This window comes from Cupressus sempervirens, chromosome 3 (assembly GCF_028749045.1).
Source record: "Cupressus sempervirens isolate cs-2001-9-10 chromosome 3, ASM2874904v1, whole genome shotgun sequence".
Classification (NCBI taxonomy): domain Eukaryota; kingdom Viridiplantae; phylum Streptophyta; class Pinopsida; order Cupressales; family Cupressaceae; genus Cupressus; species Cupressus sempervirens.
Genome location: NC_143120.1, coordinates 561,368,427 through 561,394,585, shown reverse-complemented (window position 1 = coordinate 561,394,585; position 26,159 = coordinate 561,368,427).

Genomic DNA, 26,159 nt, shown 5'->3' with positions numbered 1-26,159 from the left:
GAGAAGAAAGTTTATCCCTTGTATAAGCATACATGCATCAGCAATGAATACCAACAGAATGGTTTGTTTACTTTTCCCCTTGCTATTCCAACCAAACCATTTTGAATCTCTTTTGATAAAAAAGTAGCAAAATCCAGAATGGTACTTATTCCAAATTGAAGGGTTTGAGCCATTATAAGGACAATAGGACCTAGAATTTGATCACCTTTATCTATCCCAAAAATCTTGCAAAGAGAAAATTACAGTTTGAGCTCTCAAGTTGAAATGTCTTCTCAACAATGGCTCTGGGGTACTAGCTGTAATCACAGGCAAATTACCAACCTTGGCAGCATGCTCCTGTAGTGGCCCTGTTCTTAGGTAAATTCAGTGTGCATCATATCTAGCTTGTAGATCATCCATATCAATGATTTCATGCATAATGTGGTTAGGCTTAAGGTCGAAAACCTCACTGAACAACTCAGGGCAAACCCTAAAAAGATTGATTCCAGAATAATTTTTTACCCATCCTGTAATAGGATCATATTTCTTTGCCAGGTCCATCAATAAATCACTATCAAAGAAAACTGTGGGGACTGTTAATTTACCAATATCAAACTCCCAAACATTGCTCATAGGAGTGTCTAGTTTTCGCTCTAAAAACCATTTCTTAAATAACTCTAGACCTCCCATGGAAACCTGGGCATCTCTTACCCAATTAGCTTTGTCGTAAAAACCCTCTGCTACAACTATTTTGGGATGTTTCAGGATGAGTTCCCTCCCCTTAGTTATTTCATGCACTGATAAGGGGAATTGTTCAAGAAAGTCATCATCCATAGAATGTTTCAAATAATCTATTTTCCTAGTAAACTCTTTTCGAGGAGGCATTTTGAATGAACCCTAGAAATTTTACAATAGCAGATACTTAAAATTTACTTAGAAAACCACAAATTATTTACCTACCAAAATTTGCATTTCTACACTATGTGATAACTTCTGCAATTTTACTGGATTGTTAACCAAGAATTGTCATGCCCTAGCTCTGAAAATTTTGTATACCCTAATATTCTCTCTGTGCTTTAGTGTTTCATTAATGGTGAAATCATGGGCTCTTATCATGCAATAAAATCGCATGCATAAGGTCTGAATCATATTTACTCTCAATAATCGTTACCTGCAATTTGCATCCAAGTTTGAAACCCATCCATAGAATTTCATCGAATTGGACGATCTTGATTTAAAAGGTAACAAGCATTACAGCTTTTAAAACAATGCTATGTGTCACAATTCTATCTCCCCGCATTATTTAAAATCCCTTCATCTTAGAATTTTGGGGAAGCGTCGTTCGTCAATCAAGACAAGATCGACGATCTAGCTAATCCACTTTCTAATAAAAACCAGTCAGCAATACTGGCCAATAAGAAACTGCCATATGAGCTCATGTTGTCTGACCACATTCCATGCCAGCAGATCCCATATCTTCTTCTGGGCGAGCAAGTACTTAGCATCATTTAGTACACGTGTCGTGCTGGCGCCTTCTCGCTTTCCTTATTTAACAAGCATTTTCAAATTGTGGTCTTGTATTAGTCGTTGATCTTTGAAAGATCAACAGTGATACTGATCTTACCCTGCATGACATCTAAAAAAAAAATTTGATGTCACCACAGACACGTGTCTGCAGGGCGCATTCCTGCTTTGTTTAAACAATGCTCAAATTCAAAATGCGGGGAAGCGCCTTTCGTTGATCAGGATAAAGATCAACGATCAGAAACAACTCTTCATTTTATGCTCTCGTTATCCACTTGGGCCAATGACATGACTGCTTTTAACCCGCATGTTCTGACTATTTTGTTTATTTCTGACACCTTTCTAGCCCAGATCATAAATAGCTCCAGCTAAGCACATTTGGCAGAACTTATGGCATAACTCATGCATTCTTCATGGTCTGGTCCTACTGTGACACACGTCGCAAAGGCGCATTCCCACTTTTCTTATCTGACTTACAACTTCACAATGTGAGATTGTGATCGTAGATCTTCAAAAGATCTATGGTTGATAAGATTTCATTTCCATCCAGCAGTCAAAACTCCTCCATGTTGCACATCTGGCAGTACATGTCATCAATCGTTTACAGTGTGGCATATTGCTTTGCAAATACCTGACCCCACCTTGCCACATGTCAAAAATCTGCTTGCCCGCACTACTTATTTCTTGTGCAGTTTCAAATAGCAGGCATGCGCTGGCCTTTGATCTCTGATAGATCAACGGTTACATAAACTTCACCATTTGAATAGCATATTGGGTGATAGTGATGAATGATGTTCCTCCACCTATTCCAACTCATCTGACACACACCGTGGAGGACATCTCACCATTATTCTTTTAACAGCGGGCCCATCTCGTCAGATCGTGCCACTTGTCCATATTTTGCTTCCTTGCATTATTTATCCGTCGAGCATATTCTTCTTGCGAGGAAGCGCTAGCCCTTGATTGAGATGAAATCAATGGCTAACACTTCTTGGTGATAAACTGCATATCTCTGCAGGCAAATCCACCAATGACATCATGAAAAAATTAGGACGTGCGCAAAAGTACTGACGAACCTGCAAAAGTTCCTGACAATTTATGATTCACCAAAATTTAGGAATGTAAAGGCTATGTGTCACCAAGTCACATGCCTACATTACTTAAAGGCCTTGCATCTTGAAATTGTGGGTATGCGATACTCGTTGATCTGAATAAGATCAATGATTAAAAAGACTTTGCATCATCAGAGGTAACTGCTAACAGAATGATTAATCAATTTTTATGCTAAGTGCAGTCACATAAGATTAAACAAAAATATAATGACCTTATGCTTATGCAAGCCCTCCCTTGGGGAAAAATGTCATTGAAAACATTTTTCTGAAAATAATTTTGAGGGTATTCTAAAGCTAGGGCAATCTAATAACTTTGAAAAAACACAAGGAATAAAACCCTAATTTTCAAAATTTTGAGATTTAGGTGATTTTTCACAAGATTTTCCTTTAACCTCTGCATAGTGAAAAATCGAGCCAATAGTTTGACCGATTTGGATATGTCTAATCTTAAAATGGCTTGTAATTACATATTAGTTGTTTCAAAATGAAGATTAACCAATTTGATGATATGTAGCCTAAAAATAGCTTGTTATAAAATTATAGTTGGTTCTAAATAAAGGGTTGACCAATTTAGTGATCTACAACCTTAGAAAAACTTGATATAAAATTTTGGTTGGCTTTGATTGAACTATTGTTTCTTTCAGTGATCTATAATGGAGTCATAGAATAATGGGTCTCGATGTAGAGACCATAACTTTTGATTCCACCATTGCATTTTCCTTTTAAGAAAGAGTTTTTGATTCAAAAGTTATGTGTATCCATGTACACGATTATATAGAAAAATGACAGAGTGATCGTGTTTTCTTTCTAACCTTAGTAACTCTAGAGTGACTTATTATGAGATTTGAGTGAATTGTGAGTGAAGGGTTAAATTGTTCGGTGATCTTTAACCTCAAAATGGTTTGTTATGAGATCCTATGTAATGCTGATTGACTACTTGATCATTTTAGTGATCTAACCTTAGATACTTCTAACCTCAAAATTGCTTATAAAATCATTTTAGTTGATTTTGAATGAAGGGTTAACCGATTTGATGATATGTAACCTCATAATGACTTGTTATGAGATTATAACTCATCCCAAGTGAAGGGTTAACCAATTTTGTGATATGTAAACTCATAATGACTTGCTATGAAACATTGGCCAACTGTGATTGAATGGTAGATCAATTCAGTGATCTATAGTCACAAAAAAATGAGTCTCGGTGTAGACACCATAACTTTAGATTCCACCATTTGATTTTCCTAAGTTCTAGTTATGTTTTTAGGTGGAAAAATGAGCCCAAAATTGACAATCAGATCTAAGAACCAAGTTATGAGGCTTCATGTATAAGTCTGTACGAAAATGGCAGAGTTTAAGATCTTGTTTCCTTTCTAACTTATGAGATTCTAGTTGGTTATAAGTGTAGAAATGACTAATGCAGTGATTTGTAACTCTAGAATGACTTGTTATGGAATTTTAGTGAATACATGAAGGGTTGAGTTTTTTGGTGATCTATAACCTCAAAATGGTTTGTTATGAGATCTTACCCAATTCTGATCAAACTCTTAACTAATTCGGTGATATTGTAGCAAATTCATAGTCAAACTATGACCTATTTGAATACTTCTAACCTCAGAATAACTTGTTATTAGATTATAGCTCATTATAAGTGAAGGCTTAACCGATTTAGTGATATGTAACCTCAAAATGACTTACTATGAGATTTTGGCTGGCTCTAATTAAGTGGTTGACCAGTTCAACGATATATAATAGAGTCAAAGAAAAATGGGTCTTGGTGTAGAGACCTTAATTTTTTATTAAACCATTAGATTTTCTTAAGTTTCAGATATGTTGTTGGGGGGGGGGGAAATGTGCTTGAAATTGATGGTAAGATTTAAGAACCAATTTCTAATTCTAAAGTTACAAGTCTCTGTGTATAAGTTTATACAAAAAATTTAGAGTTTAAGGTTGTGTTTCCTTTCTAACCTTAAAATGGGTTGTTATGAGTTTCTAGTTGGTTATGACTAATTCAGTGATTTGTAACTCTAGAATCAGTTGTTATGAGATTTGAGTGAATTGTGATTAAGGGTTGAGTTGTTCAAAGATCTATAACATGAGAAGGGTTTGTTATTAGATCATCTCTAATTCTAATTGAACGCTTAACCGATTCGGTGAGCTGTAGTCAATTCATAGTCAAATTTTGACCTATTTGTGTACTTCAAATATCAAAATGACTTCAAGTAATATTTTAGTTGATTTTGAGTGAAGGGTTGACTGAGTTGATGATATGTAACTTCAAGATGGCTTGTTATGATACAGTAACTCTTTTTGATAGAAGGGTTGACCGATTTGGTGATTTGTAACCTCAAAATGACTTGCTATAAAAAAATTTCCTACTTTTTAAATGACCAGTTGTTCAGCTCAACAATTCTATTGTTACAAATCACTGAATAACTAAACCCTTCACTAACAATTTGGGCAAATCTCATAACAAGTTATTCTAGAGTTACAAATCTCTGAATCAGTCAACTCTGCATTCATAATTAACTAGAATCTAATATGGTTAGAAAGAAACCATGATCTTAAACTAAACCATTTTTGTATAGACTTGTACAAGGAGACTTATATCTTTTGAATTGGACCTTAGTTCTTAAATCTCATAGTTGATTTTGGGAAAATATTGAATTGCAACTTAGGTCATGCATTTATTTAATACTTTTGTATTTAATGCATGTAGTGGTTAGTTGTTGACAACTTGGGAGTTTGCTCCTTTTTTAGCATATTCCACTTTTTGTGGATATGTGCTGAGTTGTCATTTTTGTCCTCTACCTCCTTCCAGCTTGTTCTACAAGCTTCCTGGAGCTCTTTATATTCGGGCTCTCTCTCATTGTAATATCAAAAAAATCATAACATCATTTCTTATTGTAAATACATTTCTTCTTGTGTTTGCATTATGATGGCTCTCATGTCCGTTTAGGGTTTTTTGCCCGTGCTCCATGCTCGTCCCCTTTCTTGGCTTCTCTTTGACAGGTTTTGCATGGTGATTCTGGGCGTCTTCGGAGTTGGCTTTCCTCAACTCCAACATGGTATCAGAGCCTTCCTGCTGCTGCTTCGTTGAAGAATTTTGAAGCCGTGATTTGAAGTCACAAACCCTAGTTTGTTTGTGCATTTTTTCTTCAAATCAGGGATCAGCAATTTTTCAGAGCATTTTCAGCCCAAACGGACATCACCAATGGATTCGGAAGGCCGTTTGCAGTCAGGATTCATATAAAGCTTTTCATTTTTGGACACAGGGCAATTTTGGCAATTTTTTGAGGCCTCCAGGGTCGCTGCCGTATGGATCGTACGGACGCAGGGCTTGAGAAAAACTAAAAAAAAATTATTTTGGGGCGCACTGCCGCCGCGCCACCGCGGGGCCGCCGCCGCGCCACCTGCGCGCTGCCCGCAGCAGCCGCAGCAAGCAGCACCGCCCGCGCTCCACCGCGGCCCGGCCGCCTCCCGTCCGCTAGCGGCTCATCCTCTGGCGCCGCTCTGCGGCCACCTCCACCAACGACGCAACCTGACTCCGCCGCCCTGCGGCCACCTCCGCTCGGCCGCCTCCGCCCGACAGCTGTGCACGCCGTGTCAGCATCTGTAGCCACTGCGGGGGTGACACGTGGCCTGGGCACCACGTGGCACCTTGCCACGTGGACCCGCCACGTCACCCCTGCCACGATGATTTTGCCAAGTGGCTGCCACGTGGACCTGCCACATGGCACTTTTTTGCTGCGACGGTTACCAAACCGTCAATTTTAATCTCTGGGTCTGCTGACGTCAGCATGCATCATCTATCCTTGCATGCACCTCTCCTGATTGACTTTTGGACCTACTTGTGGTTTTTTGGCCATAACTTTTGCATACGGAGGTATTTTTCTGATCCGAAAGAAGCGTCGAAAAGCTGGTTCCGAGACAAAGATTTTGGTGTAGGTATTTTTTGGTTTTGATGCTTTTTTATTGCTCTTTTTTCTATTGAAGTCCGAAGTCCTATTTTTGACTCCAGCATGCATATCTTTTACATCCCATGTCATTTTTTTGAAAACTTTATATTTCTGGAAAGCTAGTCAGGTGTACTTTTCAGAAAAGTAGTCATTTTTCTTTGTTTTTTGGCCTGTGCTCTTTCTATCATAGTTTTGGCATTTTTGCTCTATGGTGGATATTTTGAGTGTTTTAGGCCCGAGGATCGTTTTCCTGGCATGGTTTGCTTTCTTTTTGGCTGTACTTTCTCTTGGTTCAGCTCTTTTTTAGTTCTGATTATTGTAGCTATCATTTTGAAGCACTTTTTATTCTCGCACTGAGATAAACTGTCACTTTTGTATTTCGAGAGTCATGAACGTTGTTTTGAGTTAGCTGTGCATGCACTATTTCATAAAGCACCATGGGGGGGATTATTTGTTTGCTGTTTTAGGCATTCTCCCTTTGTCAAGTGAGTGTCCCTTCCATGACATTAGCTCCATGCAGAGTCAGTTAGACCGTGTCTTTATCGGTGTCTGTACTTCTTTTCCTCTCTCCTCGTTCTTGGTTCATTTGTAGGAGATTTTGGCTCACCTTCTCAGTTGCCTGTCATCACACCCCGTCTGCATTAAGGGGGGGTTATGTTGTGTTCTAATGCATCCATGGTTCGATGGTTCGATAGTGTGAACTATGTATTTAGTGGTTGATCCTATATACAAGGCGATTGTAGTGGCTGGCTACCTATGCATTTCGGTGAGATGGATCATCTACCATATAGACATGCTCAGTTCATGCCTTCTTTTTCCATGGAGGTTTCTTCAGATCAGCAATTTTGCAGATTTGCAACTTCTTCATGCTTCAGTGATGCTGCTTCTTCGTGATCACTCTTTGTTCCTATTTTAGGGGACAATTTCCCTAGTTTGGAGACTTCTTCAGCTCTTCACTAGGTTCTTACCTCTTTTTGGGGGTGGGTTTTTCCCATGTGGTTTTCTTTCTTTTCTCGCTTACAGAGGTTGCATTTCTTCTTGCATTGTACATGGGTACCTAACATTGCCTCGTTGCCGGGACCCATTATGCATTTCATCTTTGTTTTGTGAGCTTAAGGTATTTTCCTAAGTTGCACTTAAGGGGGGGTGTTAGAGTAAATAATTAATATCTAATTATATATTCTATTGCTTAAGCTTACTTAGGTCATGCATTTATTTAATACTTTTGTATTTAATGCATGTAGTGGGTAGTTGTTGACAACTCGGGAGTTTGCTCCTTTTTTAGCATATTCCACTTTTTGTGGATATGTGCTGAGTTGTCATTTTTGTCCTCTACCTCCTTCCAGCTTGTTCTACAAGCTTCTTGGAGCTCTTTATATTCAGGCTCTCTCTCATTATAATATCACAAAAATCATAACATCATTTCTTATTGTAAATACATTTTTTCTTGTGTTTGCATTATGATGGCTCTCATGTCCGTTTAGGGTTTTTTGCCCGTGCTCCATGCTCTTCCCCTTTCTTGGCTTCTCTTTGACAGGTTTTGCATGCAAGTGATTTTGGGTGTCTTTGGAGTTGGTTTTCCTCAACTCCAATAGCAACAACATATTAGAAATGTAGGGAAATTCAATGGTAAAATCAAAAGTTAGACCAGTTCAGTGATTTGTAGCTTAAAAATGACTTTTGATGAAATTGTAGCCAATTCATAGTCAAAGTTTGATTGATTTATATTCTTCTAACCTCAAAATGGTTTCAAATAACATTTTAGTTGATTTCTAGTGAAGGGTTGACCAATTTGATGATATATAACCTTAAAATTGCTTTTTATGAGATTGTAGCTCATTCTAAGTGAAGAGTTGATTGATTTGGTCATCTATAACCTTAGAATGACTTGCTATAAAATTCTAGCTAGTTGTGATTTAGTGATTGTTCAATTCAATGATCTATAATAAAGTCATACAAAAATGAGTCTCGGCTTAGGGACCATAACTTTTGTATTCCATCATTGGATTTTCCTAAGTTTTGGATATGTTTATTGGGGGGAAAATGTGCCTAAAATTGACAGTCATATTCTAGTTGGTTATGAGTGTAGAGTTGACTAATTTGATGATTTGTAATTGTAGAATGATTTTTCATAAGATTTTAGTGAATTGTCAGTGAGGGGTTGAATTTTTTAGTGATCTGTATCCTCATAATGGTTTGTTATGAGATTATACCTAGTTTTCGTTTGACTTGTGATGAGATTGTAGCCAATTTATAGTCAAAGTTTGACCAATTTGAATACTTACAACCTCAGAATGGCTTGTAAAAACATTTTAGTTGATTCAAGTGAAGGGTTAACCAATTCGATGATATATGTTGGGCTCCTAAATTAGCCATCTTTCTCACCACCATTTATCCTCTTTCTAAGACATTTGATTGCACATAGACATACATTTATGGTTTTAAGCATATGAACTTATGGTTTCTATGTATATGATTTGATATATGTGTGTGAACATAAGATGGAATGTGGATACCTCTAAAGACATAATATCTACTTAATTTCATGGACAAGAATGGTGAATATAATAGTTATACATGTTAATGGAAGTTTTCTCTCCTAAGCTATGTTTTGGGTAGTTACCTCCTGTAGCCGTAGGTTTGCAAGAGTGATAATTAAGACTAACACCTTTTCCTAATATTGATGATGTGGATATATACATATATGGTTGGATGTGTGTGCATTAATTATCTTGCAGGAGTTGAACGTGGATATTCAAGGACCAATATACTAGTGAAAGTGTCATCAAAGCCAATCGTGATTGCATAATCTTGGCAAAGCAAGTCAATGCTTCCTATTGTATGCAACATGTAGATTTAGTGTGCATTGTATTCTGGGATTGTTCATGGTCAATAATGTTTTTGTTATAAAACTTTATGAGTTGTAACTTATCCTCATTTTGAAGTGATCGTAGGTTTAGGAGTTAGTGGTAATTTCCTTTTAAATAATCAACTGTAATGACTCTTTTGGAGTTAATCAAACAAATTGGTTTTTAATATAGAACTCTTGCATACCATTTCAATAAAGTGTAATCATTTTTTATGGATGAATAGATTGTTCAGTTCAAGTTTGCAACTTTCATCTTGATTGTATTTTCCATTCACTCATTCAAGGGGACCTATTTGATGAGTGAATTGCTTTGTTAATGTAGAGTTCATTTCCTATTCATTTATATGTTTTAGAACTCTATTGTTCCTATAGCCACTGATACCAAAATTAGTAGCCTATTCCTGCAACACAGTCAATTGGAGTAGTTTCTAACTATAATTTCTAGCTTTGATTAGAATACATTTGCTTACAAATTTTATTAGTTTTCCTAAAGTATAAGCATTTGAATTCTTTAAATAGGCTTAGAAGAGGAGGTTTGAAGCATATACTTTGCAGATGCTATTCCAAGTTTATGTTCCTCATCGATAATTAAATAAGACTAAATAGTGCATTAGGAATTATTTGGGGTGTCCAATCCTAAATTAAGTAGTCCATTGCTTTGGGTTTTTGATACCATTGTTTAGCCAAGCATTTTTGGCACCATTGACGGGGATTGAACCAGGTCACCTATGTGACAAGTAGGAATACTCACCACTATACTATAATGATAGCTCAAACAAATGACAATGTAGATTCCCTTGTTGGATGCACTTAAAGAAATTCTAGACTATACCAAAGCAATTAGAAAAGCCTATATCAAATAGCCTGGAAGGAAACAGAAAGACCCTGATACTATCCATGTCTTGGGTTAGCTCTCTGATCTCATGCTAAGTAAAGTTGTCATGCCTAAGTATTGAAACCTAGGAAGACTAGCTAGTTGTAACCATCTTCATTAATGTTACCCAAATTCAGAATGTTTTAATTGACTTGGGAGTATTAATTAATGTTATGAGTAGAGAAGTTTTGTTAAAGCTTAGTATCATTCATTTGTAGGACATAATAACAAAATTGCAATTAGCTAATAATTCCACAATCAAGCCTGATGGTATATAGTTGAGGATATTGTTGTTACTCTAGATTCTTTAGAGTACCCTTTAGATTTTAGAGTCTTGTCACCCAAAGCCACTCTTGAAGGTTACCCTTTAATCCTAGGAAGGCATTGGTTAGCCACGAATGATGCTTGCATTGCATGCCATTCAGGAAAGATGACCATATGGAATAAATACCAAGAAGTTAACTATGTATTCTCTAGCAAAACCCCAAAGTGAACTTAATGAAGTTGTCTAGCCTGACTTCAGAGATGCTGCTCTTGAAGTAAGCTCTGTGCAAAAACTCATGGTCATTAAGAGAAATCCATTTATGGTATCCCAAGAAGAAGATGATATTCTTACAATAATCCTTACCAACTAGTATGGTTCTGAGGAGTCATCTTGTGATGATCCAAATTATTCCCTTCAAACAATATTGCCCAAGAAAACCACATCTTAGTTTCCTACAATACCTAATTACCTTTCACACTTTGCTACCTCATGAGATAAAGTCTCCATCTATAGCAAAAGTACTACTGTTAGAAAAAGTTGAAAGAGTTGAAATTGCTTTAGGAAAGGAACTGAATATTAATAAAAACCTCACTATGTCTTAGATGTCTAGTCTTCTCAAGATTTTACAAGATAGCCAACAAGCCTTTGCATGGGATTATACTGACATGACAAGCCTAGATCCTAAAATTTGTACTCACAAAATATAATAAGCCTAGAATACAAGCTAGTAAGGCAAGCTCAAAGAAGAATAAACCCTACTTTAAGAGACATAGTCAAGACTAAGTTGCAAAAGCTTCTTAGTGTAGGTTTTATTTATCCAATCTCTGATAGTCAATTGATTTCTCCTCTTGTCATTATTCCAAATAAAGGAGGAAAGTGGAGTGTCTATGTTGACTATAGAGAACTTAACAAAGCCACTAAGAAGGATCATTTCTATTGCCTTTCATTGACCAAGTGCTTGATAATTTGGCAGGTAAAAAGTATTTCTCATTTCTCGATGGCTTCATTGGTTATGATCAAATACAAATACCAACTAAAGATCAAGATAAAACAACGTTTACCTATCCTTGGGGAACTTTTGCTTATTCAGTCTTGCCATTTGGATTATGTAATGCCCCTGCTACTTTCTAATGCTTGGTATTTTCTTTGACATTGTTGCTGATTGTGTTAAAATCTATATGGATGACTTTACAACTCATGGAGCAAAATTTGAAGAAGCACAAGCTAACTTGGAAAAGGTTCTTAAGAGATGTCAAGATTATAATCTCTCTCTCAAGAGTGAAAAGTGTTACATGATGATGGAGGAAGGAGTAGTCCTGGGACATTATCTTTCATCTTTTGGAATTCAAGTTGATCTTGTAAAAATTATAGTTATAAACACACTTCCCACACTGGCTAAGTAGAAGGATGTCAAAAGTTTCCTCAACCATGCTAGTTACTATAGAACGTTCATAAAAGATTATGGCCAACTTGTAGCACCATTGTATAATTTGTTGAAGAAAGAAGTTGAATTTGCATGGATAGAAGAAGTTGAAGGATGTTCTGACAACAACACCTATTCTCAGAGGACTTAATTGGAAGCTTCCATTCCATATCCACACAAATGCATCTGATTATGCTATTGGAGCAGTTCTAGGACAAAAGAGCAGTTATTGAACATGCAATTTACTATATTAGTAAAAATTTGTAAGGAGAAAAATTGAATTATACTATTACTAAAAAAGAGTTGTTAGCAGTTTATGCACTAAACAAATTTAGGCACTACATTACAAGCTATGAAGTATTTGTGTTTATTGATCATTTAGCTATCAAATACTTAATGAAAGAAAAACTAGGCAAGGCTAATTTAGTGGCCAATTTCTTGTCACAAATGCATGTGCTAGATGATCCTATAGCAATTGATGATAGTTTTCCTGATGATCACTTGTTTTCTATTGATTCTTTTAACCCATGGTATGCAGACTTGGCAAAATACATTGCTACAAGGAGAACACCACCTCACTTTTCTCCTAAATAGTGTTGTCTATTAGTTGAGAAGAGTTTTAACTTCTCTTGGATCTTAGGCTTTATGTTTTATACAAGACCAGACCAAGTCAGAAGGAGATGCATTCGAGAAGATGAAACTTATGACATCTGTTAGGCATGATGGATCCATGTGGAGGACACTTTTCTACAAAGAGTATACCTATAAAATCTTGACAACTGGGTACTACTGGCCTACTTTGCATAAGGATGCAACAAAGCATACTCAACATTGTGATAGATTTCAACATATGGGACATCCCACAAAGACTGATGAAATGCCTCTATAGCCACAAATAGTTGTCACACCCTTTGATAAGTGGGGTATTGACTTCATTGGACCTATTGAGCCCTCTTCTCATGGAAAGTCTTACATCTTAATATTTACAAATTATGCAACAAAATGGGTTAAGCCAAAGCTATGAGACATGTCATAGATCACAACGTTGCTGAGTTTCTTTATGAATGCATATTCATTAAATTTGGAGTAGCCAGGGAGATTGTCATAGATCAGGAAGCACAATTCACATCTAACCTCATCACTAAGTTGATGGAGGAGTAGATGGTGCATCATGGAAAGTCTTCACCCTATCACCCTCAGGCCAATGGCTAGGCTAAAATCACAAACCAGGAAATAGAATCTATTCTCACTAAAATTGTAGATATGCATAAAAAGGATTGGGTTACTCACCTTCTTGAAGCCATATGGGCTTACCATACCACATGGAAAACCACCATAGGGTTTACTCCTTTTGAGTTGGCATATGGAAAATCTACCTCTATGTCGATTGAGTTCCAGCATAAAACACTTCACACTACTTTAGATCTAGATATAGATATCACCAACACACAACAATACTGGTTATTGCAATTAAATGGATTAGATGAATATAGGAAATCTGTTCTACACAATCTAGAGTTGATATAACAACAATGAAAAAAGTGGCATGTCATCTATGATAAGAATTTTTTTGTCAGAGATTGAGCACTATTATATGATTCATGATACCAACATACACCAAAGAAATTTCATACTAGATGGCTTGGGTCTTATGAGATTATATCAGTATTTGACAATGGAGTTGTACAACTTTCAAGAATAGATTCTGTCAATTCAAGTTACTCATCAGGGCATTGTCTAAAGCTTTAGCACAAACCTATAAGTTGTGATGAGTTCTCAAGCAGTTCTAGAGCATAGTTGAAGCAACAGTTCCTATAGCTGAAGAATCTATGTCTAATTCAAGACCATCATAATAAATATTTCACATTTTGTGGAATACTTTCTCCGTAATAATTTTTCATCTCACTTTCTCTCTTTTCCACCCATCCACCCCATTCCATCACTTCACATATTCAAGTGCAGTTTTATGGACAACTCTTCTTATAGTGCCTCCAGGTTAGTGCTACATATAACATATATTATTTTTGTTCATTAATTTTTAGGGTTTTGTGTCATTTTAATTTTTCACTCTTGCTTAAGTTGTCGTGATGGGACCCATGTAATTACTTAGTTGGGGGGAACTATTCTATTTAAAAATTTAAAATTGTCATGTAAAATTTAAGTTTGTGTCTTGAAATATGTTTGTGAGATGACATGATGATCTATCCTTTTGTTATTGCATCATCACAATCAAGATGAATTAAAGATATTAAAAGATGATCTTGATTTTTAATGATGTGCTATGACATGTTTAGGGTGGCAAGCTTGGCATGCACGAGCTTTTATGAGATGTTATGTAAAAATCATATCATTAGATTTCATGCAAATAGATCTTTAATTTTATGAATCGAGTTGTAGTTTGTACATCATCTTTCTTCTATGACATTTTGTTTCACAATGCATTGAGGTCTACAACTTGTCACCGCTGAATTCTGTGAGAATTATGTTCCACAAGTTAGAAATTTGTCTAAGTGAAGCAATGGGAGGTGATCTCCAAAGTCATGAACCAATAGACCACACACAGTTTTGTTAAATGATGCATCCACCTATGAAATGTTTAGTAGGAGAGAGTGGCTAGATTATTGTTTAAGCCTTAAGGGGTTTAATGAGGATGTTGCTCTACAATTTATGTACACCTTGAAAGATGGGGTTGCAGAAGTTATAGGTTTGAAAATTAAGTTCATAGAAGATGCAGTTACTGAGGTGACAGGTTTACCTCAGAAAGGTGAACAATGGGCGAAATATTTTGACCTGTGATCAGTAAGAACATAGTTCACTTTGAATGTTGATCTTAGTTGGATATTGATAAAAAAGAAGCAAGGAACTTGGCAATTATCTCTGCCCTTGGAGTTCATTCAATCGACCACATTTGTTATGTAGTACTTCACTTGTGAGAGACACTACAAATACTTGCATGCTTTTCACTTCAAAATTCTCAGTCATCTCTGTCATGCTAATTGACTGGTAAATTTTCTCAGCTTCTTATTTAACATTGTGAGAAGCATTCTTTGTTAGTCCAGTCAGGAAGAAACTAGTTTATTTCACACCATTTCTTAGTAAAATTAATGGTGGAAAGGGAATTAAATAGACAAAAGGTTGGGACATGGGAAGAATTTTTGCAGATGAATGAGGTTGAACCTAGAATAGTTGGCCCTAGAGGTCATGGTGTTGGTAGGAGAGAAAAAACATCTTCTGGGGTTCATAAAATTGTTCAAAGAGTCACAATTTCTAGGTCACCTAGAATGATTGGGAAGCCTCTCCTTCCATTTCTAGGTCACCTAGAAAAAGAATGTTCAATTCTAGCCTCTACTTCTTAGAGGAAGAAAAATAAAAGTGCAAAAGCTCCTAATATTCTAGAATCTTCATCGTCCGTAAGGACAAGGTCTGTATTTAGGAGGGGTAAGGGTAAAACAATAGAACCAAAAGAGGAAACGTTCAAACCTTAGCTTGGTGATAATGCTAATAATATGGAAGAAACCCTACATTCCCCTAGGGAAGAGAATCCTAAATTTCCTCTCGAAGAGAATTCTAAGAACCCTAGGGAAGAGAATGCTGAAAATTCTCCTGAAGTAGTGGCAGAGGAGGTGGTCATTAAGAAGAAAAAGAAATGGAAGAGTCTTTCAAGCTCATCCACACCCCCTATGAGGAGAAGTAAAAAACTTTTTAAGAAAGATTTTAAAGCATCTATTCCGATCATTAACACTAATTCTCTTCTAAGGAATTCCTTTAAAGAATTCCTCTTCTAAAGAATTAAATAATCAACCTACAACCAGTGACACAATAATAAGAGAGTAGAGTTCAAAAATAGAGATTAGCCCTGGGGTTAACTACATATTGATAGATATTGATCAAGATTCTGAGGACTCTGAAGACACAGAGGATCATGTAGATAATTCTGCCTAGCTAGATGTTAGTATGAACTCAGAGAAAATGCCTAACATTGGGACTGAAATCATTGAAGATGTACCCTAGCAAGGTAGTCAGGAAAAGTTAGAAATGTTTGCTAAGGTGGCAGTTGATGTTAGTGAAGAAACCAATTTGATCAGGACAATTGTTGTGTGGAAGGGTATCCTCTGCACCTAAAGAAACTAACTTTCCCTTTGGATGGGTGGACATACATAATCGAGAAAAGGTACCTCCACCAGATTTGTCTACACCTCTTGTAGTAGGAATAAGTTGTTATGGGAAAAGACACAATGGAATTGAGAAAAATAAAAATTGAAATGAGTCATTAATGAGTAGATTTCTCAATTGGAGCATAAATTAGATAAGATTGAGGTATTGAAATGAAGAATTGATCATCAGATTACTGGGTTAATTCCATAGTTGATGGAATGCAAATCACATTTACTAGTGTATGCAATATTCATTCAAGAGAAACTTGTTATTTTCAAATTATCAAGGATTGTAGAAGGCCTCAATCCATCCATATCAACTCCCCATGAATTTTCTATGCCTTTCAGTCTACCCCAATGACTCTGAAGAATCTGTTGTGTGAATTGTACTTGCATAACTTGGTAGTTCCTGATGACACGGAGTGGAATTCATTCCTCTATGTAGAAGATGTACAACTCAAAGTAGTTATGTCATGGATGCAGAATGAGATAAGTCATGAACAATAGGTTGCACCATACAAGGAGAAAGAAATGTTAGTTCCTTTATTGATGAGGCTTGAGGTACATCACTCTAGAAGAACATATTTTGACTGGATCTTTGTCACAACAAACACTAGTGGAGCCAAAAAGATCTATCCAGTTAGAGAACAAGCCTTTGCAGATGGGGACCAACATTCCTCTCAAGATGTTGTTACTATAGTAATTAGTACCTCTAGGAAGAGCTGGATAAGGATATTATAGGATCTAAACAGAATGGAACATCACTCAACTCAGAATCTAGCCCTTGATACTTTGGTTATATTTATGATGAGCCCTACAAAGAACAACTAGTGATTTGAGGATCTATGCCAATGTTAGAAACTTTGTGATTGCTAGGGACCGGCAATAGTTTAGTTGGGGGGAATGATGGGCTCCTAAATTAGCCATCTTTTTCACCATTTTTTATCCTCTTTCTAAGACATTTGATTGGACATAGACATAAATTTATGGTGTTAAGCATATGAACTTATTATGGTTTCTATGTATGTGATTATATATGTGTGTGAACATAAGATGGAATGTAGATACCTCTTTGAAGACATAATATTTGGTCAATTTCATGGAAAATAACTATTTTTTCTCTCCTAAGCTATGTTTTGGGTAGTTACCTCCTATAGCCGTAGGTTTGCAAGAGTGATAATTAAGACTAACATCTTCTCCTAATATTGATGATGTGGATATATGTGTATATGGTTGGAAGTTTGTGCATTAATTATCTTGTAGGAGTTGAATGTGGATATTAATTATTTGCGTGAGAGTCATCAAAGCCAACTGTGATTGCAAAATCTCTGCAAAGCAAGTCAATGCTTCCTATTGCATGCAACACGCAGATTTAGTGTGCCTTATATTATGGGATTGTTCATGGTCAATAATGTTTTGTTATGAAACTTTGTGAGTTGTAACTGATCCTCATTATGAAGTGATCATAGGTTTAGGAGTTAGTGGTAGTTTCCTTTTAAATAATTGACTCTTGTGACTCTTTTGGAGTTAGTCAAACAAACTAGTTTTTAATATAGAACTCTTGCATATCGTTTCAATAAAGTGTAATCATTTTTATGGATGAATAGAATGTTCAGTTAAAGTTTGCAACTTTCATCTTGATTGTACTTTCCATTCACTCATTCAAGGGGGCCCACTTGATGAGCGAATTGCTTTGTTAATGTAGAGTTCATTTATTGTTCACTTATATATTTTAGAACTCTGATGTTCCTATAACACAATCAGTTGGAGTAGTTCCTAACTGTAATTTCCTGCTTTGATTAGAGGATAATTTATTACCAATTTTAGTTTAGTTTTCCTAAAGCATAAGAATTTGACTTCTTCAAATAGAATTAGAAGAGGAGGTTTGAAGCATATACTTTGTAGATGTCATTCCAAGTTTATGTCCCTAGTTGATAATTAAATTTGACTAAATAGTGCATTAGGAATCATTTGGGGTGTCCAATCTTGAATTAAGCAGTCCATTCTTTGGGTTTCTGATACCATTGCTTGGCCAAGCAATATGTAACCTTAGAATGCCTTGTTATCATCATATTGTAGCTCATTGTTAGCCAAGGGTTATATGATTCAGCAATTTGTAACCTCAAAATGACTTGCTATGAAATTATAGCTAGCTTTAATTGATTGGTTGATCAGTTCAACTATCTATCATGGAATCAGAGAAAAATGGGTCTCAGTGTAGAGATCTTAACTTTTGATTACACCATTAGATTTTTCTAAGTTTTAGATATGTTGCTGGGGGCAAAATGTGCCCAAAATTGATAGTCAAATTTAAGAACCAAGTTTTGATTCAAAAGTTATGAGTCTCTATGTACAAGTCTATACAAAAATGGCAAAATTTAAGATTGTGTTTTCTTAGAATGTGCTATTATGAGAACTACCTCATGCCCCTACTATTCTAAGGCATAGGGGGCCATATTATTTAATGGCTATCAACTTGAAGGGGGATCCTAGAGAAATGATACACATTGATCATTTTGTCGTAGTTGTTCATGAGTATAGAATTGATTGATTCTGTGATTTATAACTCTAGAATGAGTTGTTATGAGATTTGAATGAATTATGAGTGAAGGGTTCTTCGGAGATCTATAATGTGAGAATGGTTTGTTATTAGATTGTTCCTAATTCTAATTGAATACTAGATTGGTTCAATGATTTGTAGCTTAAAAATGACTTGTGATGAGATTGTAGCCCATTCATAGTCATAATTTGATTGATTTGTATACTTCTAACCTCATAATGGCTTCAAATAACATTTTACTTGATTGTGAGTGAAGGGTTGACCGATTTGATGCTAATTAGCCTCAAATTGGCTTGTTATGATACTGTAGCTCATTCTGAGTGAAGTGTTGACTGATTTCATGATATGTAACCTCAAAATAACTTGCTATGAAATGTTGGTCATCTCTGATTGAGTGGTTGATCAGCTCAATGATCTATAATGGAGTCACAAAAAATGGGTGTAGGTGTAGGAACCATAACTTTTGATTCCATTGATGGATTTTCCTATATTTCGGATATGTTGTCAAGGGGTAAAATGTGCCAAAAATCGATGGTTAGATTTAAGAACCAAGTTCTCATTCAAAGGTTGTGAATCTCTGTGTAGAAGTCTATACAAAAGTGGTAGAGTTTAAAATTGTATTTTCTAGTTGGTTATAGTTTAGAATTGTTTGAGTCAGTGATTTGTAGCTTCACAATGATTTATTGTGAGATTTGAGTGAATTGTAAGTGAAGGGCTAAGTTTTTTGGTGATTTATAACTTCAAAATGACTTGCTATGAAATTTTGGCCTACTTTGATTTAGTAGTTGATCAGTTCAACAACCTATAATGTAGTCATAGATATTATGGGTCTTAGTGTAGAGATATTACTTTTGATTCCACCATTTAATAGTCAAATTTAAGAAAAAGTTTTGATTCATAATTTATGAGTCTCTGTGTACACTATACAAAAATGGCAGAGTTTAAGATCATGTTTTCTTTCTAACCTTATGATAGCCTCTTATGAGATTTTAGTTGGTCATGACTATAGAGTTGACTGATTCAATGATTTGTAACATCAAAATGGTTTTTAATGATATCTTAACTATTTCTGAATGAATGCTTGATAGGTTCGGTGATCTATAGCTTAAAAATGACTTGTGATGAGATTGTAGCAGATTCATAGTCAAAATTTGACCAAATTGGATACTTATAACCTAAGAATAACCTTTTACATTTTAGTTGATTCTGAATGACAGGTTGACTGATTCAATGATATGTAACTTTAGAATGGATTATTATGAAATTGTTGCTCATTTTGTGTAAAAGGTTGACTGATTCAGTGCTTTGTAACCTCAAAATTACTTGCTATGAAATTATTTCTGGCTCTAATAGAGTGCTTGATCAATTTAGCAATCTATAATGTAGTCACAAAAAATGGGTGCCATTGTAGAGACCATAACGTTTGATTCCACTATTGGATTTTTCCAAGTTTTGGATATGTTGTTGGGGGGTGAAATGTACCCAAATTGACGGTCAAATTTAAGAACTAAGTTATGAGTCTATATGTACAAATCTATACAAAAATGATAGAGTATAAGGTTGTGTTTTCTTTCTAACCTTAGAATGGCATGTTATGAAATTCTGGCTAGGTATGAGTGTAGACTTGACTGATTTGGTGATTTGTAACTCTATAATGACTTGTTATGAGATTTGAGTGAATTGTGAGTGAACATTTGAGTTGTTCGATGATGTGTAACCATAAAAGGGTTTGTAATGAGATCATACCTAATTTTGGTTGAACTCTTGATTAAGTAGGTGATCTATAGTTTAAAAACAACTTGTAATGAGATTTTCATGGATTCATGGTAAGTGTTTGATTGATTTGGATACTTCTAACCTCATAATTGATTGTAATAGCATTTCAGTTGAGTCTGAGTAAAGGGTTGACCAATTTGATCATATCTAACTTCAAAATGGATTTTTATGAGATTGCAACTCATTCTAAGTGAAGGGTTGACTAATTCAGTCATCTATAATATCAAAATGAATTACTGTGAAATTTTTGGCAGCTCTAATTGAGTGGTTGATCAGTTCAAAGATCTATAATGGAGTCACAAAAAATGGATTTCGGTGTAGAGACCATAATTTTTTATTCCAACATTAGATTTTTCTTAGTTTTGGATATGTTTTTTGGGGGGAAAATGTGCCCAAAAGTGACGTTCAAATTTAAGAATCATGCTTTGAATCAGAAGTTATGAGTTCCATGTAAAAGCCTATACAAAATGGCAGAGTTCAAGATCATGTTTCTTTCTACCCCTTGAATGGCATGTTATGAGATTCTAGTTGGTAGAGTTGATCGATTTGGTGACATGTAACTCTAGAATAAATTGTTATGAGATTTGTAAAAATTGTGAGTGAGGTTTGAGTTGTTTGGTGATCTATAACCTCATAATGGTTTGTTATGAGATTGTACCTAATTCCAATTGAACACTTGACTGGTTTGGTGATGAGCTTAAAAATGACTTGTGATGAGATTGTAGTCAATTCATCATCAATGTTTGAATAATTTGGATACTTCTAACTTTAGAATGACATGTAATAATATTTTAGTTGATTTTGATTGAAGGGTTGACCGATTTGATCATATGTAACCTCATTATGACTTGCTATGAAATTTTGGCAGGCTCTAATCGAGTGGTTGATCAGTTCAGAGATCTATATAATAAAGTCACAAAAAAGTGGATCTCAATGTAAAGACCATAACTTTTTATTGTGCACTTTAATTTTCCTAAGTTTTGAATATGTTGTTGGGGGGTGAATATGCCCAAAAATTGATTGTCAAATTTAAGAAAAAATTTATAATTCAAAAGTTATGATAATTCAAAATTTTCTATGTACAAGTCTATACAAAAATGGCAAAGCTGAAGATTGTGTTTTCATTCTAATATTAGAATGGTTTGATATGAGTTTTGACAAATTGTGAGTGAGCGGTTGAAGTTGTTCATGATCTGTAACCTCAGAATGAAAACTTGATTTCATTATGATTGAAAACTTGACTTGTTTGGTGATCTATAACCTCAAAATAACTTTTAATAACATTTAAATTGATTCTAGGTGAAGTGTTAACTAATTTGATGATATGTGACCTTTGAATGGCTTGTTATGATATTGACCGATCCAGTGATCATTAATATCATATTGACTTGATATGAAATTTTGGCTAGCTTTGATTATGTGGTTGATCAATTCAATGATCTAATAGTGTCACAGAAAAATAGGTCTCAATGTAGAGACCATGTTTTTTTTATTCCACTGGTAGATTTTTCTAAATTTTGGATATGCTATTGGGGGGCAAACTGTGCCAAAAATTGATGGTCAGATATAAGACTCAATTTCTAATTCAAAAGTTGAGTCTCCATATACAAGTCTATAAAAAAATTATAGAGCTTAAGATCATGTTCTCTTTCTAATCTTAGAATAACTTATTATGATTTTCTCATTGGTTATGAGTGTAGAGGTTATTGATTCAGTGATTTCTGATTTATAGTCAAAGTTTGACTGATTTGGATACTTCTAACTTTCTAATGGCTTGTAATAACATATTAGTTGATTTAGAGTGAAGGGTTGACTGATTTGATGATATGTAACCTAAGAATGGCTTGCTTTGAGATTGTAGCTCATTCCAAGTGAAGGGTTGATTGATTCGATGATCTATAACCTCATAATCACTTGCTATTAAATTTTGGCCATGTTTGATTGAGTAGTTGACCAGTTTAGTGATCTATAATGAGTCACAAAAAAATGGGTCTTGGTGTAGAGACAATAACTTTTGATTTTACCATTGAATTTCCCTACATTTCTAATATGTTGTTGCAACTCAATATTTTCCCAAAATCAACTATGAGATTTAAGAACCAAGGTCCAATTCAAAATATATAAGTCTCCTTGTACAAGTCTATACAAAAATGGTTTAGTTTAAGATCATGGTATCTTTCTAACCATATTAGATTCTAGTTAATTATGAATGCAGAGTTGACCAATTCAGAGATTTGTAACTCTAGAATAACTTGTTATGAGATTTGCCCAAATTGTTAGTGAAGGGTTTAGTTATTCAGTGATTTTTAACCATAGAATAGTTTTGTTATGAGATCATACCTAATTTTGATTGAATACTTGATAGGTTTAGTGATCTGTACCTTAAAAATTAATTGTGATGAAATTGTAGATGATTCATGGTCAAAGTTTAACCAATTTGGATACTTCAAACCTTAGAATGGCTTATAATACATTTTAGTTGATTTTGAGTGAAGGGTTGACCGAGTTGATGATATGTAACCTCTGAATGAATTGTTATAAGATTGTAGCTCATTCTAAGGAAAGGGTTGACCAATTTCATTATTAGATTTTCCTAAATTTTAGATATGTTGTTGGGGGGCAAAAAAAGCCCAAAATAGACTGTCAAATTTAAGAATCAAGTTCTGATTCGAAATTATGACTCTTTGTGTACAAATCTATACAAAAATGGAACAAATTAAGATCATGCTTTCTTTCTAAGCTTACAATGGCCTATTATGAGATTCTAGTTGGTCATAAGTGTAGAGTTGACTGATTCAATGATTTGTAACTCTAAAATGTCTTGTTATGAGATTTGAATGAATTGTAACTGAAGGGTTGAGTTGTTTGATGATATGTACCTTAAAAAAGACTTGTGATGAGATTGTAGCCAATTCATAGTCATAGCTAATTTGAATACTTCTAACCTCAGAATGACTTGCTAAATATTAATTGATTCTGAGTGAAGGGTTGATCGATTCGATGATATATAACTTCAAAATGACTTGTTATGAGCTTGTAGCTCATTCAGAGGGAAGGGTTGATGATTCAGTGCTTTATAATCACAGAATTACTTGGTCTAAAATTTTGAATAGCACCAGTTGAGCGGTTGATCAGTTTAGTGATCTATAATAGTGTCACAAAAAAATGAGTTTTGGTGTAGAGTCCATAACTTTTGATTCCATTGTTGGATTTTCCTAAGTTTTAGAATGTTTTGTTGGGGGGCAAAATGTACCCAAAATTGAATGTTAGACTTAAGAACCAAGTTCTTATTTAAAAGTTATGAGTCTCCCATGTACAAATGTGAACAAAAATGATAGAGTTTAACAATGTGTTTCCTTTCTAACCTTAGAATGGCCTGTTATGAGATTCTAGTTGGTTATGATTGTAGAGTTGACTAATTTTTAAATTTTATAGCTCTAGAATAAATTGTAATGAGATTCTAGAGAATTTTGATTGAAGGGTTGAGTTGTTTGGTCATCTATAACCTCAAAATTTTTTGTTATGAGATCTTATTCTGAGACTAGGGTTGACTAATTTGATGATCTATAATTGCTAAATGACTTGCTATGAAATTTTAGTGGATGCCTAAAAATGGCCTATAATAACATTTTAGTTGAGGCTGAGTGAACAATTGACTAATTTGATGATATGTAACCTAAGAATGGTTTGTCATTAGATTGTAGCTTAATCTGAGAGAAGGGTTGACCGACTTGATGATCTGTAACCACTGAACGACTTGTGATGAAATTTTGGCCAGCTCTGATTGAGTGTTTGATCAATTTAGTGATCTATAATGGAGTCATAAAAAAATGGGTCTCGATGTAGAGACCATAACTTTTGATTCCACCATTAAATTTTCCTAAGTTTTATATATGTTGTTGGGGGACAAAATGTGCTTAAAATCAATGATGAGATTTAAGAAACAAGTTATGATTCAAAGGTTATGACTATCCTTGTAAAACTATATACAAAATGACTTGTAATGAAATTGTAGCAAATTCATACTCTAAGTTTTACTAATTTCGATACTTATAATATTAGGATGGCTTGTAATAACATTTTAGTTGATTCTGAGTGAAAGGTTGACTGATTCAATGATATGTAACCTCAAAATTTCTTTTTTGTAAAATTGTAGATCATTCCAAGTGAAGGTTTGATCGATTTAGTGATCTATAACCTCATAATGACTTACTATAAATTTTTGGCCTCTCTGATGAAGTGGTTGATCAGTTCAATGATCTATAATGGAGTCATTGAATATAGGTTCTCTACGTAGAGACCATAACTTTTTATTCCACTGCTAGATTTTCCTAAGTTTCATATATATGTATTAAGGGGGTGAAATGTGCCTAAATTGGATGGTCAGATTTAAGAACCAAGTTCTTATTCCAATGTTATTAGTCTCCTTTTACATGTCTATACAAAAATGGTAGTGTTTAAGATTGTTCTTTTCTTTCTAACTATAGAATGGCCTATTATGAGATTTTAGAAGGTTATGAGTGTAGAGTTGGCTTACTCAATGATTTGTTACTCTAGAATAACTTGTTATGAGATTTGAGTTAATTGTGAGTGAAGGGTTAAGTTTTTTGGTGATCAGTAACTTCAAAATGGTTTGTTATGACATCATATTTAATTTTGATTGAACACTTAACCAGTTTGGTGTAGAGACCATAACTTTTGATTCCACTGTTGGATTATCTTAAGTTTTGAATATGCTGATGGGGTATAAAATGTGCCTAAAATCAATGGTGAGATTTAGGAACCAAATTCTGATACAAAAAGGGCAAAGTTTAAGATCATGTTTTGTTTTTAACTTTAGAATGACCTATTATGAGATTCTAGTTGGTTATGAGAGTAGAGTTGTGAAAATGGTTTGTTATGAGATTGTACCTAATTTCTAATTGAATTCTTGACCAGTTCGATAATTTGTAGCTCAAAAATGATTTGTGATGATATCTAACTTTAGAATGGCTTTAAATGAGATTGTAGATTATTCTAATTGTTTGTGAGTGTAGAGTTGACTGATTTAGTGATTTGTAGATCTAGAATGACCTGTTATGAGATTTTAGCAAATTGTTAATATAGGTTGAGTTCTTTGGTGATATGTAACCTTAGAATGGCTTGTTATGACATAGTATCTAATTTTGATTGAACGCTTGACTATTTTGGTAATATATAGCTGATTCATAGTCAAAGTTTGACCAATTTGGATACTTCTAACCTCATAATGACTTTTAATAATATATCAATTGATTTAGAATGAAAGGTTGACCGATTCGATGATATGTAACCTCAAAATGGCTTGTTATAGTATTATGGCTCATTCAGAGCGAATGGTTGATCGATTTGGTGATCTAAAATCTTTGAATGACTTACTATGAAATTTTGGCCAGCTTTGATTGATCAATTAACTAGTTCAACCATATATAAATGGAGTCAAAGAAAAATGGGTCTTGGTGTAGTCACCATAATTTTGATTCCATAGTTAGATTTTCCTAATTTTTGCATATGTTGTTGGAGGGCAAAATGTGACCAAAATTGATGGTCGAATTTAAGAATCAAGTTTTGATTCAAAATTTATGAGACTTCATATTCAGTGCATACAAAAATGGTAGAGTTTAAGATTGTATGTTCTTTCTAACC